At 43.2% G+C, this 13,791-nt stretch overlaps 1 long non-coding RNA gene across 1 annotated transcript in view; it reads left to right on the forward strand.

Annotated features, from left to right (window-relative positions):
- The window catches only part of LOC111812069, a 33,787-nt gene extending 31,589 nt beyond the window's left edge, over window positions 1-2,198 (forward strand). The window contains exon 5 of the long non-coding RNA XR_002817661.1: window positions 1,975-2,198. This is a non-coding gene — a long non-coding RNA (uncharacterized LOC111812069). The remainder of the gene's footprint in view (window positions 1-1,974) is intronic.
- Window positions 2,199-13,791: the final 11,593 nt, after the last annotated feature.

Here is a 13,791-nt window from a genome sequence, read left to right on the forward strand (position 1 = left end):
TGGACTCTTTTAGAATATTTTGCTGAGTTTACACACCTATAATATTCAACAACGGAACTTAAAAAAATGGGATATGACTATGAATGTCCATTTTGTATCTGTGTATTCAAAGTGGTTGGGATAGGTATATAGTTGCATTCTCTTAATGAATAGAATGATTTGTTCTAATGGTGTTTGTAAGTAGAAGCACAAGTCTGCATATTGTACAGCGATTAACCACTAAGAAGAATATATGCAGTGTATTACTTGTTGAAACTGTACTTTCGGTTTGATTTGAAACTGTCTCATTGCTTTATGTTTATCAATAAAACTTTGTAAAAAAATTCACTGGAAGTCTGCACTGCATAGTGAGACCCTGTACCAAATACATTAAAAAGAATTAAGTCAAGTCATCATAAAAGCTTAAAATAATGTGTGTTAAAATTTATTTCTAAAGATACACTTGGACCTGGCACTCTAAGGGAAAATACGATTGTTGATTCTTGTTATTGTAAAACCCATCCAACCCACTTGGATCTGATTTAGTAGCCCTTTGCTCTTGCTTTTTATTTTGCATTTTTTTTACTGAAATGTTTCTCCATTTCCATTATGTCATGTATTTTATAGCTGTAGTTTAAATATCTGGTTTCTTTAAGTCTCTGATCAACAAATCTGTTCTACCCCAAATGAGCCCCAGCATTGTAACACGGTCATAGGATGCCCTTGGGACTTCCTTTCTTGCTGCCTTATCCTTTATGCAAAGAAAACTTTCTGCAAGGATGCTATGACTCTTCTCCAAAATACTGTGTAGATACTAATGCCTTTCCTCCACTTTCGTGTCCTGCACATGTTTTCAGACACTGGAGATTCCCACAGTACTCCTCTGTAGCAAGAGTCAGATGCTGATGGGGAATGACGACAGGCCCCGAGAGCAGGCCCGAGGAGCCAAGCGCATGTGGGACAACACTGGGGGTGAAGCCTCCTAGAGCAGCAGCAGCCTCAGGCCTGCAGACAGGGTTTCAGGCTCCTGCGCCCAGAGGACGGTGGCCATGGGCACCTTCTGTGTGCAGTTATATTTGCTTAGCCATGTGCTTTGCTCTGAAAGAGAGTCCAGTGAACATTGTCTATGCAGGGCCAGAAAGCAAGCAGCACAGCTGTGCATGCTGCATGTACTCTCCGCCACATCTTTTTGTTTGGATTTTTGTTCTTTTTGTTTTTTGGGGGGGTTTTTTTGGTTTTTTGGGGTTTTTGTTTGTTTGTTTGTTTGTTTTTGTTTTTTTTTTGTTTTTTTTTTTTTTTTACACTTTCAATGAGGAAAGCTGATTCCTAGTTTTCAGGCTGCAGTAAACTGGTTTCAAACTGGGTTGACCCCCTCAAGCCACACTTTCCAGACCTGAGCTCCAGAAGCCCCCAAGAAGAGAGGATTTTATTCATGCGTCTCATTGTTTCTTTCGGGCTGCTTGCCCGAGCCTTATTTTCTGCCTTCCAATTTGAGTGGACCCCTCCCTGATGCTACTATAAGGGCACACTTATAGAAGAGCAGACGAAGATATTTTATAGCAAAAGTTAAGAATCCATTCATAGCCTGTGACCGCTCATACATCTTGTCATGTAACTAGCCTGCTAAATTTCGTCAGCCTTGACTGTCTTTTTTTGTTTGCTTTCTTGTTTTTGTATTTTAGGGAAGGGTCTACAGGGTGTTCAGGGTCTCACTACTAGATTGGACTCATAGTGATCTGTCTGTTCATAGCCTCCCAAGAGATGGGATTACAGGTGTGCCCCACCACGCCCGATCTCAATTGCCATCTCAGCATTCCCCGGGGGTGGGGCTGGCACAGCAGGCGCAGGCCTGGGGATTGAAACCCGGGCCCCTGCACCTGCTTGCAGGTGCTTGAATCCGCTGAACTATTTCGTTGGCCCCTACCTTGACTGTCTACTTCTCTTTGATAACACACTGGGTCAACCTGACTGTGTCCAGCTTGTGTTTTTCCTTAGTTAAGAAAATATATATTGGTTTCAACTTGCTTCAAGAACTTCATGGCTGGGACAGATTGCCCAATCAAGAACCCACTGAACTCTACCTATTCAGCTCAGACCTCTCCCCTCCCAGAATGGTTCATTCACAGAATCCATGTATCCAATACCCAATCATGCAATACCTGGCTATCAGCTTCATACTTTCTGCTCACAAATTATATTTAAACAGAACTCAAATTTGACTCTGGCCTGGTGATTTAAACATGTGGGTTCCCCAGCCCACTAGCACAATAAGAGTTGCCTTCTCACTCCTCCGTGCACAATCTCCCATTTGGTTTGATGTTAGTTTTCTGCAACACTATGCCTGTCCCCTGTCATTGTCCTATGCCAAACCCTGTGCCAAGTACCTCATATTCACTGCAGACCTTCAGTGAGCAAGCAAGGTAGGGCAAGTTTTCTTCCTACCCCCCCCCCACTTTAGTAACAGAAAGACTGAGGTTTGGAGAACTTAAATAACCTTCCCAAGATTACAGCACTATAAATTACAGAGGCAAGAATCAAAATACATTTTTCCTGAGTCCAAATCTTTCATTTGATTTTCCACTAAAATGTAACAGTAGCAGCTCTCTATTGCCCATCTACTGCCAGGCCATTCCCCATCCTTTGATTCCATCTTCATACAGAACAGCTTGGTCATAACACTGCCCTGCCTGGAATCTGTCAATGGATCACCATTATTTACTGAATACCATGAAAGCTTCTCTATTTGGCTCTTGATCTGACCTCAACATAACTTCTCAGCTTTATTTCATGCCCTCTCTGTTCTCTACCCTTTGACATGGCCAAGCAAACCCAAGCCCTCCCCACAGGCAGTATGGTAGTGTCCCAGTACCATGCTCTCCTCTAGCTGTCCCTCTCCCCTCCTACTGCCCTTCCTCTGTGTCATCCCTCAGTATCAATGTGAATTGGTCCAGGACATCCTGTGAATTCTAAAACCCTTGGATTCTCAACTCCTTTGTATAAAATGGTATTCTATTTGCATATAACGTGTGCGCATCCTCCTCTCATATACTTTAATTCATCTCCAAACACTTAATAAGATGGAAATGGTTATACTGTTTAGTTTAGGGAATAAAGACAAGAACATATTCTTATTCATATACTATTTTTCACCTTCCTGTTTTCAATCCATGGTTGGTTAAATCCACAGGAGTAGAAGCGAGGATACAGAGAACTGACTGTGCCCCCCGCCTGTTCATCCCCAACACTTCCTCCAGGAAGTCTCTTCTTCCCAGAAGAAGTAATGAACTCTCCAGCACAGAGCACAGTGGTGGCATCTCAGCTCCCTTCCCAGGAATGTCCAAGGGTGAGATGGGGCATCTGATCTCCCTCCTGAGAAGCCAGGGGGCCTCCCTGATGAACTGGTGCCTCACTGGGAACTCTGAGCTCCATGGCTCTTGATTCCTGGTTTGATAGTCTGCTGTTTGTCTCCAGAGCAAAGCTCTGCTGAAACTAAAATTTCAAGTAAAGAGCTCTGCTATTCCCCATGCAAGCCTTGTCTCACAAGATGAAGCACTGAATCAATCCTATCAAGTCCTTTCCTTGACTTTGCCTTCAGTCAGGCTTCCAGCTTCCTGGATTACTCTCAGACTTGTACTCAGCCCTCTGTTTACATTTTTTTGAGCAGTCTCCACATTGATTTCTGTAATTGTTGTATCAGTTTACATCTCCACCACCAATGTTAAAAGGTTCATCTTTCCCTACAGTCTCACCAGCATTTGTTATTATTTGATTTCTTAATGATAGCCATTCTTTCTTTAGTGAGATGGAATCTCATTGTGGCTTCTTTTTCCCTTACAGTTCTCTAATAACCAATGATGTTGAACATTTTTCATATATTCATTGGTAGCTTGTACATCTGAGAAGCATCTATTCATTTCAGTTGGCCATTTTTTATTTGGTCTTTTATTTTCAAAGGTCTAATTCTTTGAGTTCCTTATATATTCCATATATTAGTCCTCTGTCCAAGATGTCGCTGGCAAAGGGTTTACCCCTGTTAGTGGCTTCTTTTGCTGTGTGGTAGCTTTTTAATTTAATATGATCACATCTGTGGATTCTTATGCCACCACTGTTCTCTTCAGAAAGTCTTTACCTCTTTGTATGTCTTCAAGCGTATTACCTATTTTTATCTTCCAGCAGATTTAGTGTTTCTCTTTTAACATTTATATCTTTGATCCAGTTTGTTTTTAGCTTAGCACATGGTGAGACAGAAAGGTTGAGATGCAATCTTCTGAATGTGGATAGTCAATGTTTCCAATATCATTTATTAAAAGGTCTATCTTTCCTCTGTGTATATTTTTGTCTTCTTGTCAAAGATCAAATACCTGAATATGTCTGGGGTTGTTTCTGCATCTTCAGCCCTGTTCCTCTTATTCATATGTCTATTTGTGAGCCAATTGTGCTTTCTTAAATTATAATTTTATTTTTTTGTGAAGAGTAAAACCAAAAGCAAGAGAAAAAAATCAGAAACAAAGACAGAAACAGGTTAACATACAACAGTACATATGTTATAGATTTTCAAAACAAGAATAGCTGATTAACAATGGTTGCTATATTATCTATTTTTTATCATCAAATCTGTTGCTCAGAGTAAAAGATATAGTTATGTAAGTTTGGACATATGATTGAATATTACCACTTGCTTTCAAGAAATTGTGCTGTTTTCACTACAGTGACCTTGTAATATAACTTCAAAGCTGGGATTATGGTGTCTCCTGCTTTGGTCTTTTATGCAGGTTTGTTTATTCTGGGTCTCTTCTGGTTTCATAAAAATTTTTGGATTGTTTTCTCTTGTTCTGGGAAGAATGCTGTTGGTATTAAAAAAAAAATTGGTACAGGGTCTTGCAATGCAGTTTGGACTCATAGTGATCCTTCCATTTCAGCCTCCCTGGTGCTGGGATTACAGTCGTGTGCCACCGTATCTTGGGTTTGGGGGCTGGCATGGCATGCAGTACCAGGGATTGAATTTAGGACCTTGTACTTGCCAGACAAGTGCTTAGACCACTGAGCTATCCCCAGCCCTGCTGTTGGTATTTTGATTGGGATGAAGTTAAGTCAGCTTTGGAAGCCTGGTCATTTTCACTGTATTGGTTCTGTCTATCCAGGAATAGGGAATAGTTTCCATTTTTTATGTTCTCTGTGATCTCCTTTTCCAGAGTGCTGAAGTTTTTATTGTGGAGGTCTATCATTTCCTTGGTTAAGTTAATTCTTAAGTATTTAATTTTTCTTGAAGCTATTATGAAGGATATTTCTTTCCTACTTTTTTTTCTTGGTGGGTCCATTTTGGTGTACAGGAACACTATCAGTTTTGTGTGTTGATTTTTCATTCTGCTACATTGCTGACTTTGTTTATTAATCTTAGCAGTCTTTTGGTAGAAGTTTTTGAGTCTTCTCTTATAACAGAAAATGCTTCCTCCAGCCAGCCAACTTCAATTTTTTAGACCTGACTCACTTCTTGGGTTGAGTCTTGGGTTGACTTTATCACCTGACTGAAACAAAATTTAAACAAGATCAACCCTTATCATTCTTGTATGCCTTTTTGTTTTTGCTTAAACTTTGGAAGTTTTATAGCTACATCTTTTTCAGTTTTACAGTCGATATATGTAATCAGCACCATATGCCAATTACATGCACTGTACAGGATGTCTTTATGTGGTTTGCTATGAGTTATTGAATATATATATATATATATATATATATATATATATATAATGTGGGGGGGCGTATGTGTGTGCATACCTGGCACACTGTCTTCTCTAAGGCCACGTGATATAGCAGATTCAGAAATGGAAACTTTGCATCATGGGTCAGGGAGGTTGGGAAAACACAGCTGCAGAGATGTTATGATAAGAAAGAAACTTCCCTCATACCACAAAATGTTCAAGCTTTGCAGAAACCAGGAGCAGTTCCTGGCAAAGAATGCCTTCAGATGCTCCTCTTCTTCTTTTCCCCTTCCTACCATCCCTGAGATTTCAGAGGTAGATATTTATATCATTGTGTAGGACTGAAGTTCCTCTGGATGTGACAGTCAGCATTAATATCCTGAGGTGGTATTTGGGACAATGATGGAACTAGTGAGGACTCATTGTGACCCCTGAGCAAGTTCCTGGACTCCCTCTAACCTCGGCTTCCTCATCTGTAAAAAGGCTACACCACTTGCTTCACAAAGACTTGTAAGAAAAGTAATGCAAGAACATACTTAAAAATCATTCATTGAGGAAGAAGTAGGGGCACACTGAGACAACTGAGACTAGGCATGGTGGCACAAACCTGTAATCCCAGTGCTTGGGAAGCTGAAAACCAGAAGATCACTTTAAGTCTAATCTATGTATAAGACCCTATAGACTCTGTAGATCTTGTACTAAATACATAAAAAAAATTTAATGCAAAAAAAAATTCTAAGAAACCAGAAAATATGTATATAACCTAACATAAGGTTGATACTATTTTGTAGAAATCTTCAATGACCTTTTAAGTGGGTTCATCCAATATATTTTACATAGTCCTGCATAACTATCATTTTGAGAGCTCTATATTCTTTATCCAGGACCATACAGCAGTTTTTGACTTCTGGATTATGCACTTTATTATTTCCTATATCCTGCATCTGGAGGTATTAGAATATTTGGAGTTTGTATATCTAGAAAATATTTTATTTTTAGTTTTCAAAGGTATGTTGGCTAAGTATAAAATTCAATGAGGACAGATCTTTTTTTTTTCTTTAGTCCTTTGAATTAATTAGTCTAGTTTTTTACACACTTGGTCTCTTTTTTCTTTTTAATATGAAACAAGATGTTATTCAATTTTATTCTTCCAGAGCTAATTTTTTATATGTGTATGATTTAATGATTTTTTTTCTTTACAATAAGTTTTGGACAATTTTATTGTGTATCTTGGTATGATATTATTCAAATTTCTTGTGCAAAAGGTTCATTTTTCTTAGAAATGTGCTATTATTTCAACTATATTCAGAAATTTTAAATCTTTAAATATTTATTGCCTACCCCTTTCTACTTTGAGAATTCTAATTTCATGAATATAAGTTTCTTGATTTTGGAACAGAGTAAACTATTATATGACTGATCTGTAAATTCTTCATTTTTATTTTGGACAATTTTTATTGTTATATTCATGTAAGTTTATAAATGTATTTTATTTACATTGTGCAATCTATTATTAATCTCATGCTATGTATTCATCTCAGAAATATTTCTCTAAAATTCAAAAAATACTGAACAAATATATTCAATAAATAAAAATAAATAAACTCAATAGCAAAAAATAAAATAAAGAAACTAGCAATTCCATTTGACCCAGTTGTTCCACTCTAGGCATCCTCCTGAAAGACCAACAGACCTTATGCTACCGCAACCCATGCACACCGTGTTTCTAGCAGCACAACTCATAACAGCTAAGTCCTAGAAGCCACTTTTATATCGAGAAAAATGTATTTACACACAGTGGTGCTATTCTGCCATAAAGAAGGGTAAATGTGAGACCTCTTCAGGAAAGTAGAGGCACCTTGCGATCATTGTGCTATAATGCTGCCAAAGTCCTAATGCAGTCTATAGACTTTGCCTTCAGATTCTGAATGTGACCGATTCCCAAGTAAGTGACATGCATGACGGTCCCCCCTGGGATGCCAGGCCACAGCCACAGCCTGACCAACTCCATGAGCTCTGTGGCCTGTGCCCTGCAGCCTGCACACCGCATCAGAGCCGGGGCACAGAAGTCAGAGCCTGCCATTGTAGTACCAGCGCAGCTTGAGGGCTGCTCGGGCTGAGGACCATGCCCTGGGACAGGTGCTACCGAGCAAGGCTCTGCTGAGCACAGGCCAGGGCAGCACCCCGAGCAGTTAGAGTGGCCGGCCCATTTGATGTTCAATAAGTGAGGCAGTAAGTGTGCTTCCAACTTGTGATGTTTATAACTTACGGGAGCTTTCTTGGGACCTGACCTCATCTCAAGCTGAAGAGCATATGTATAGGTACTGATACATGTGCACACTCACCGTTCAGTTTCACAGCTCAAACGCAGGGGTCACAGAACTATCATTTTATTGTGTACAGCACACTCATGTAAATTCCTTTCTGTCATAGTTCTTTGGAACTGGTTCTGACCCAGTAGCTTGTTTTGTAGCTCTCAAGGGCAGGTGCCTGGAGCACTGACCTCCTCTGGTTACCACAGGACATGTGTCACTCCAGAACTGCCCAGTGTTTCTTGCAGGCTTCCAGGACTGGCCTGGGGCCAGTGCGTGGCCATCTGAGGCTGATTCTACCTTGCGCTGTATGGCTGGGAAATTCCAGGAGCCCCGACCAGCAGATTCCCTCCTGAAAGAGATTGCAAAATGGAGAAATGAAGGTCCAAATGCAGAGAAAATCAAGTCTTGAAAGTATTTGACTCCTGAATCAAGTCCTGCCTGAAACCCCACCTCAAATCTACCAGAAGTGTTTTCAATTAGGACTCAATAGAGTCTCCTTTTCTCCTTAAACCCAGATGAGACTTTTCTGCCACTTTAAATCAGAAGAACCTGATTAACAAAATCCTCTGTGTGTCACCGCAGATACTTCATGTCTTCTGATTGCCTAGTTGCCAAAGCTCTGGACATTTTCTTTCCAGCAGCCCCCTATCCCTTCCTCTTTGCTCTAATTCAAAATCCCTTTCGCTCTGCATTCTTTGCAGCACCATACAGGGGTCTCCAAACACTCCCACAAGGGCTACTGCTCCGGGGATATTTGCATTTTCAACTCACAGAAAACATTATCTCCCTGAGGCCAGGATTTCAGCAGCACCATGGGCACTGCAGACAGTCCTGGAGACAGGCTCACCTGGTCTTGCCCAAAGATTGCAAGGCCCATGCTGCTCTGTGAAAGAAGGCAGCGTTCATCAAATTGGCATAAACACCGTGCTCCTCCTTCATTTCACTATTGTTACTGCTGTTGTTTTTTGCTGAGGCACTAAGTTTTCATCTGGATTTACAACTCCAAAACTCTCTGCCTGAAACTAACCGCACACCCTAAAAGGTACCCTCTGCAGTTAATTACTTACAGGAAAATATGAAGGCTTCAAAAATAACTTCCCTGCCAACTTTCAGAGCTGCAAAAGGTTGTGCCTAGAACTGTCAAAAATAATTACCGGACTACCTGTGACTCACATATCTGGGGGCACTATCAGAACAAACCCTTCCTGCCTCCATCTGTCTGGACAGAGTAAGAAGAGACTGCAGCAGGCAGCTCCAGGTACAGGACTGGGCAGGGATCTCCTCCTCTGTGACTCTGGAGCAGTTCCTACAACTCCCAGGGCCAATCTTAGGCACTCATAGGCCAGGATCTGTTTTATATTTGTGTTAGTTTTTAACACACATATATAATTTTTTATAAATGCATGGATAGGGTAAAAGGTAACCTTTTCATTGTAAAGTAAAATTATACAGAAGCAAAAAATACATAAAACAAATGCACATCTTCATGAATAATTATAACCACCATCCAGACCAAGAAATAAAAGCTTGGCTGCACGTTGTGGCACACACTTGCAATCCCAGTACTCTGGAGACTGAGGCAGGTGAATTGCCATGTGTTCAAGGCCAACTTGAATAGCATAGCAGAGATCCTATCTAATAAAAAGAAAGAAATAGAACCTCATGACCAGTCCAAAAATCCTCTTTGCTTGCTATCTCAGGCAAAAGACAACCCTCACGAGGTTATCACACGAGTTCCCTGTCCTCCCCGGAGTGACTGGTATTGCCAGCCCCAGGCACTCCTTCCTGTCTTCCTTCACAGCCTCGTGGCCCCCACGTGCACGGCCCATCCTCTGGCTGGTGCTGCCCACTTCTGTTTTGATCCCCAAGGCCTTCATATCACCCCACTGCCTCCTCCCTTTCCTTTTCCTGCTATCTGCTGTCTCTGAAGGTCTGGGTTTTCCTTTTCCTGTGCACCCTTTGTCTGCTCCCCGCCTTTACCAATGGTCCTCCACTTGCTGCTCCAACACAAAGTGGCTAATGCTAACAAGCAACCAACATCCTTGAGTACTTCCCCTGTGTCTCTTTCATGGCCAACAACTCATGTACCCAAGTTTCCATAGTAAAAGCCACACATCTGGAGCACGTTCTACTCCAGTGTTTGCTGACAACAGCTAATGTCACCCTCAGGATGATGCTATGAAGTGGGCACCATACAGCATGTAACAGTGAGTGGCACCAAGATGTGGCTTTGAGTTCCCAGAGTCAAGCAGATGGAAAGATGTGGAGCCAGGACCCTCCCCAAGAAACCTACCTCCAGAAATAAAGGAACACAAATGCACACCTATACTCATTTCTTTCGTATAAAATAGAATTACATTACATATTCCTTACACAATATTCTGTGGGAATCCTCCCAAGGAAACCAGTTCAAATCTAGTCATTCTTAGTGATGAAAGAATTTTCATCTGCCAATTTCAAGTAGGAAACTGACCTACTGATACACCTTCACTTTGCACCCGATTATGTTGCTTTAGAAAGATTGCTATAATTAACATCTTTGAACACATGTGCCAAGGAAAACTTTCAGTTCCAGAAAACAGACCCCCAAAGTAGAACAACTGCACTGGGCCTTGTGTGCACTGTTCATGGCTGCCCACCCCAGTGGTCCCAAAGCCCCTCCTTGCCCAGGCATGGTGGAGCCCCTTCAGGCACCCTCTGTTATCACCTGCTCCATTGTGGGCTGTCGGGTCCACTGGGGAGTTTCCAGCCTGTGTGCGTGAGACACTGAACCTGGGTCTGCAGGGAGCTGGATGCCTAGCAGGTGTTTGTATCACACCCCCTAGAGGACGCATTTTGTCCCCTGAATAGCATGACCAGTGTCCAATCCCCACATGCACCCATCCATGGGAAGGCAGTGATTGCTTGCCAAGGCTCCTGAGCCCATGTTCCTTTCTTCTGTTCCCTGATGAGATGTCCTGGCTAGGATTTCCTCAGGACACTTTCCCAGGAGTGGCCAGATGTCACACTGCGGAGAACTCTTCACTGCTGTGTTTGCCCCCATCCGACCACACCTGGGCTCTGTTCCTCCACATGGCCTGGCCTGCCTAGAGCTAGGCCTGAGGGGGTGTGTGGGCCACTGAGCAGTGCCCTGGGACCAGGCTCGTCACCCGTGGAAGCCCCCTTCTGCTCACTCTCTTCCACACTCGCACTGTCTGACGCCATTACCATGCTGTGATGTGGCCAGAGGCCCTTGCTTTGGCCTCCTGACCTCAGATTTTCATCATCCAACTGTGAGCTAAAGGAATCTCTTTATTTATTTATTTATTTATTTATTTATTTATTTATTTATTTGGTATAGGGTCCTTCTATGCAGCTCGGACTCTAGTGATCCTCCTGTGTCAGCCATTGTTGCTGCTACCACTCCTTTTGCTCTCTCGCTCTTTGCTGCTGCCCTGAAAGGTTGCTCTCTGCCATGTGCCACTCTTCCTTGGAGCCAGCTGAGTATGGACTGAAATCTCCAGTAACTGTGAGCTAAACAAACCTTTCCTTCCTTCATTTTTGATGTCAAGTATTTGTCCCAGCCACGAGAGAAGAGTAACTGAGACAGTTACCCAACCCCAAGTAATCTGCTGTAGGAACACAAAGCAGACTAAGACAGTTAATCCGCTAATATTTACCATACAAGGTTCTGTCTCACAAGTTCTCTGTCTTCTATCTTCTGTCAATGCAATCCATATCTTCTCAACATCTCTGATTTTACTGGGTTTCCTAAAAGCACAGCCTGAGACAAAGATCTTGGGTTTGAGGTGGTTTTTTAAGAGATTAGCCTAGCGTACTGGAGGAAGGGAACAGAGAGCGAGACAGAAGAGGAAGGGAACAGGAAAGCGAGACAGAAGAGGAAGAAGGGGAAGGTGGTGGTACAAAGCCACTGCCACTGCAGTCACTGGTGCACCCCTCAGAGGAGATGCGGAATGAGCTTCCCCTGAAGGACATGGGCCCAATCTCACTCCTCTGGCTGGACAACCCTGGGGCAGGCTTACCTATACTTCCAGGTAACCCCTGCGCAGAGGCCTAAGGCAGGACAGACAGATGAAGAGGTGCACACAGGAGGGAACGGGCTAGCATGCAGGTCACTACATGCAGGTTCCTGCACCCCTGGGTCACTGTTGCAGGGGTGCACTGAATCCCAGGATGGCTGAGAAGAAGTGACTCGAGACATAGAGAGTGTCTGTGTCCACCCCTCTCCAGCAAACCCTGCCCTGCCCTGCCACATGCAGCCCCTCTAGAACTTTAAGACCCTCAAAGCTATGTGTTACTGGCTTGTTGAACGACACTGGAATCTTTGACAGATGGAGCTATGAGAGGTCTCCTTCACTGGAGGCACAGCCCTCAGAAGGTCCAGCAGGACACAGGCCTTGTTCTCTTTATTTCCCACCCACCAAGAATTGAGCTGCTTTCTCTGCCAAGTTCACCACCATGACGTGCCGCCTCACCACAGGCCCACAAGGAATGGTGCCATCAGACTGCCACCTCTAAGATGATGAGCACGATGAACCTTTCCTCTCTTGAAATTGATCATCTCAGGTATGAGTTACAGCAGTGGAAGGCTGGCCAGCACGGGTGACTCAGCAGGCTCTGCCCTTTTCTGAACACACCAGGCCTGAAGAACCAACCCAGGCTCCTAAGAGGTGCAGGCCCTTCCAGGGCACATGCAGGGATCTACCCCATCTGAGCCTCTGCTGAAGACAAGCTCCGCCCTGTGCACTGAGGCTCTCAGCAAAGCCAGTGCCCAGAATACTCCTGCTCTTCAAGAAAAAAGGAACAGCTAATGAGAAGGCTCCAAAAAGGCCCTGGTAACTGGATAAAACTGACTTCCTGCATGATCTTTAGCCAAGTCCTCTGCCCCTCAAACCTCTCCAACCAATCTGCCACACACACACTAAGCAGCCACCAGGGCCTCTTCAGAGAAACATAATCATGCAATAATTTCAGCCTTCCAGGGTTAGGGTTAAAAATAAAAAAAAAAAAAAAGTCAGCAGAATCAAGCGGACAGGGACACTTTTCCTACGGCAGGCAAAGAAAGCAGAGAGCAGGAGAGGATCGTCCACTCACAGAAGGGACATATCTGCCTTTGACAAGCTGAGACCACTCAGGTATGTGCCACTGCTCACCCTGTGTAACTGTCACCTCCCTCTTGCCTCTGAGGCTAAACTATCAACACCGACATTCTCTCACAGCCTGCCAGTCATTCCCTGTCTGTAAAATGACAACAAATAATTTTATCACAAACAGGTCAGCACAAATGTTCTCCCTCCCCCCACCCCCAACCACATTGCAAGAGACGCGACGCTAATACTTTAATTAGGCTGTGTGTTTACCTGTCAGAATGACGTTGTCCCTGCTGAAAAGTATTTTGCTATCACGGAAACCGTTGATAAATATCCTGCCAAAAGAATTTATACCTGTACAGAAAAACTCCCTTAAAAAAAAGAAAAAGAAAAAGAAAAAGTGGCAAGCAGTCACTGTAGAAAGCAGCACTGCACAGGCCGAAGCAAGAGCTGCTGCCCTCGCGCCAGGTTCCTGAGGAGAGCTGCAGATGGCGCGGCCCTGCCGCTAGCCAGTGGGCGGATGTCTCTAGAAGGGCGTTCAAGATTTCACTAAACAGGAGCCACAAGAAATCCTAGATCAAGCAGAGGCATCCCTGTTCCATGGCCTGAAAAACGGATAGGCTGGGCTGGGGAGATGGCTCAGTAGAATAAGCACTTGCCTGGCAAGCACAAGGGCCTGAGTTTAATCCCCGGTTCCGCAAAAAAAAA

The sequence above is a fragment of the Octodon degus genome, unplaced genomic scaffold (genome assembly GCF_000260255.1).
Source record: "Octodon degus isolate 3935 unplaced genomic scaffold, OctDeg1.0 scaffold00111, whole genome shotgun sequence".
In the NCBI taxonomy this organism is placed as follows: domain Eukaryota; kingdom Metazoa; phylum Chordata; class Mammalia; order Rodentia; family Octodontidae; genus Octodon; species Octodon degus.